The sequence below is a fragment of the Chrysochloris asiatica genome, unplaced genomic scaffold (assembly GCF_000296735.1).
Source record: "Chrysochloris asiatica unplaced genomic scaffold, ChrAsi1.0 scaffold00030, whole genome shotgun sequence".
In the NCBI taxonomy this organism is placed as follows: Eukaryota; Metazoa; Chordata; class Mammalia; order Afrosoricida; family Chrysochloridae; genus Chrysochloris; species Chrysochloris asiatica.
In genome coordinates, this window is record NW_006408548.1 from 5,620,286 (window position 1) to 5,624,246 (window position 3,961).

At 39.4% G+C, this 3,961-nt stretch overlaps 1 pseudogene; it reads left to right on the forward strand.

Moving 5' to 3' along the window:
• The first annotated feature begins 2,709 nt into the window (after nucleotides 1–2,709).
• LOC102819842 lies at nucleotides 2,710–3,087 on the forward strand (annotated as a pseudogene).
• The last annotated feature ends 874 nt before the right edge of the window (nucleotides 3,088–3,961 follow it).

The window sequence follows — 3,961 nt, forward strand, 5'->3', positions numbered from 1 at the left end:
TGTTCCTCTAGCAGTCCATAGTACTTTTATTACTCTTCTCCAACACCATAATTCAACTTTATTGATTCTTCTACAGTCTACCTTATTAATTATCAAACTTTCACATGCATATGAGACTATTGAAAATACCATGGTTTGGATCAGGCATACTTTAGTCCTCAAAATCATCTCTTTGCTCTCTGACACTTTACAGAGGTCTTTTGCCACAGAATTGTCTATGTAATATGTGCTTTGATTTCCTGACAGCTGCTTATGTAGAGCCAAGCAAAAGAAATCTTTCATAACTTCAATCTTTCCACCTTTTATCATAATGTTATTTATTGGTCCAGTTGTGAGGATTTTTTTGTTTCTTTTTTTTATATTAAGGTGCTCACCACTTGTCTGTCAGTGTGCTGCTTTGGTGGTTTATGTATTGATGTGATACTGGAAGCTATACCATTTGAATTTTAAATGCCAGCAGGGTCAACAATTGAGGACAGGTTTCAGCTGAGCTTCTAGACTAAGAGAGATGAGGAAAAAGGAAAGGCAGACTACTAGCCCAGGCATGTGTCAAGTTAACAACAAAATGAATGGAATCAAAAGTTGATTACACAAGGCTCAATCTAACTAAAGAAGGACGAGGAGCAAGAAGACAGGTCAAATCAGAGTTGACATTGGAATCTCAAGAACCAGGCAGCCGTGATATCACCTATATACACCAAGCTCAGAGGGTCAGAGGAGAGACTAGGTTAGGGAGGAGAAGAGGGCAAAAGTCCCTGAGAGACAAGGAAAGGACTAGGGTGGGGTGTGGGGGAGGCAAGGGATATGCTTTCAATTGCTAAAAAATCAGAGTGTAATTTATTAATTCAGTAGGTCACTTAATAACTCCAGAAGTGTCCATTTGTTCATTCCACAAATTAAGAGTATAATGTTTACATTGGGATGCTAATCATATGGGTAGCAGTTCAAACCCACCAGTTGCTTCACAGGAGAAAGATGAGGCTGTTCCTATAAAGATTGACAGTTTCTGAAACATTATATAGTTCCATTATTAGTCTTTATTCATTTGATGGCAATAGATTCGGTGGGGTTAGTGTCGACCAGATTTTGTCTCTAAAACCTTAGTATGTATAGTATATAAAGTGTAGTATAGCAATGCTACAGTCCTGGTGTGGCATTGTGGGTTAATGTGCCAGACTGCAAAGTCATTGAACTGCAAGATTGGCGGTTCAAACTCACCAGCTTCTCCTCAAAAACCCTATACAGGGTTGCTATGGGTCAGAAGCAACTCAATAGCACTTAACAACAACAACAACATATCAAGGCTATCGGGTGCAATCCAGACACCAAAGTGAGATGATAAATGCAATGCAATGAAAGAGGATTTTGGAGTGAGGAGGGCACTGCATGAATCTTGGCAGAGAGAACTGAGCAGAGACTTACACAGCAGCTGAGTCAGGCAAAGGGGGAACAGTATATACAAAGGCTGGGTGGCAAGAGAAAGCACAGTGTTCTGGGGAGCCCCCCATAATTCATTGTAGTTGGGAAATGAGTGCAAGGGATGGGGATTCAAATAAAAGAAAGGGCCAGACTCGAAGTGCTTGCTAAACCATGTTAAGGACTTTGAACCTTATCCTAAAAGTCATAGAAGCTACTAAAAAGAATTTAAGCAAGAGCAACTCAGCTAGATAAGAAACAGATTGGAGAAAGAGGGTGAGATTGTTAAATAATGCATGGAGGGGATTGTAATCATTTCAATGAAACAAAACACGATAGAATGAGTGCAAAACTGATGTTCTCCCATGTAAACTATCACTCAGCTCACAACAAAAGCTTTAAAAATAAAAGCAAAAATAAAAAGAGAAGGCAAAGGTGACTACTAGGTTTCTGAATTAGACTGGGAAGTAGAGTCACTTGTCAGCTTGATAAACTAGGAGGAGAAGTGAGTTTTGAAAGAAGAACAATGAACTCAGTTTTGGACATGAGTTGGATTGGTAGGTGGGGCAGGCAGGAGGAAGTCTTGCATTTGCACTAAGCTAGGTCCGGTTTGGGTGGGTGGGTAAGGCTGTTCACAAAACCCAAAAGAAGATTGTAATCTGTTACTAGCTGTGGTTTCTATTCTCCCAGTGTAGATGGTGATCTGTAGTACAGAAATAAGGAATTTAGACTGGGATATGCCAGAGGGATAAATATCTAGTAATAAGGTTTTGCCTATGGGAGCAGAGACAAACATATCAAATTAAAATGAAAATAAAATAATAAAAAGAAGTCCTGGAATTTCACTTGAATCACTGGGTCTTGTTTGACGAATTCCTGATGTGCTCTTGTAACAAAGCAATTTCTGGCCCCATCAGTGTTTATCCTGTTCCGGGGAAACTTCCTTCAAGGCGCAACCAGAGAGCATTGTGCTTCAGAGAAGACAGGCCTTCTCCCTTGGCTAGTGAACCCCTGTGCCTCTGCCTCCCTTCTCCTGGAGTCAGTATTTCATTGTCAGAATATTACCCAATACCTGCCTGTCTTAAACCCCAGAAGACAGTAATCTGTCTAGAGGCAGAATGTTTTCAGCCACAAGTCTAAAATCACTAGTCTAGCCAGGGAATGCTGTTGCTTGTAGAATTCTTTATAGGAGGAGTCCACGTTTATGCTTTGAATTACAAATTATAGCATATGGCTTTTTGTCCTACATCTTAGCAAGGCTGCAGCTGTAGTAACAGCTTTCCAAGCTTTGTGATGGTGCTCAAGTGTGACAACAAGAAAGAAGATGCTGGAAAGTCAGCCAGGAAAGACAAAGACCCAGTGAATAAATCTGGGGACAAGACCAAAAAGAAGTGGCCCAAAAGGAAAGTTCAGGATAAACTCAATAACCTGGTCTTGTTTGACAAAGCCACATATGACAAGCTTTGTAAGGAAGTTTCCAACTATAAGCTTGTAACGTCAGCTGTTGTCTCTGAGAGACTGAAGATTCAAGGTTCCCTGGCCAGGGCAGTCTTTCAGGAGCTGCTTCTTAGTAAAAGATTTATCAAGCTGGTTTCAGAACAAAGAGCTCAAGTAATTTACACCAGAAACACAAAGGGTGGAGCTGCCCCAGCCAATGGTGAAGATGTATGAATAGGTCCAACCAACTGCACATTTTGAAAAATAAAACTTTATTAAATAAATAATAAAAAAAATACAGCATATGCTAGTAGAAGTTGCCTTCTGGGTGACTCTTGAAATATTTGAAGTATTATTTGCTCAGACATTCCACTGCTCCTTCTAAACAATTCTTTCTCTATTATCAAGTGCTGAAATGTGTATTTGTGTGTGTCTTTGTTTATTTTGGATTGTATCACACCAGAAACATTTTCTGTTTTCTCATTAGAAACTTTCTTTTTGTCCAGATGAAGATGAAATCTTGTGGGGAATAGACCTAATATTTTAAGTTTGTTTGCTTTTTTAATGGTCTGTTTAAGTGTGCCATAAAGATATGTCTAGCACAATCTATTTGTAATTTTAAACTTAAAAAAGGGAGAAGTTCTTAATTTAACCAAGTATTAGAAATGTCTGCTAAGGTATAATTTCATTTATTAATTCCAAGTTGTATAAAAGCTCCAGTGTCAAAGGAAAAAAAAGGCCAAAGCTAAATGGGAATGACAGAGGGGAGAAATGCATTGGAAAGGTGGATTCGTTTTCTCTCCATGTTGGGAACATGGTGGCTCCAGAGGATAAGCACTGGACTGCGATCCACAAGGTTGGTGGCTTGAGCCCACCAGCAGCTCCACAGGAGAAAGATGAGGCTTTCTGCTTCCTCAAAGATTTACAGGTTCCGAAACACTATACAGGGTCACTATGAGCTGGACCTGACTCAACAACACTAAGAAGAAGAGTTCATGCTACAGGTTCTAAGAGTTTTTTTAATGTTTTATTGTGAATTATATGATAGTTTACATGAGAGAACTTTAGTTTTACATTCATTCCATCGTATATCATTTCATTGCCATGG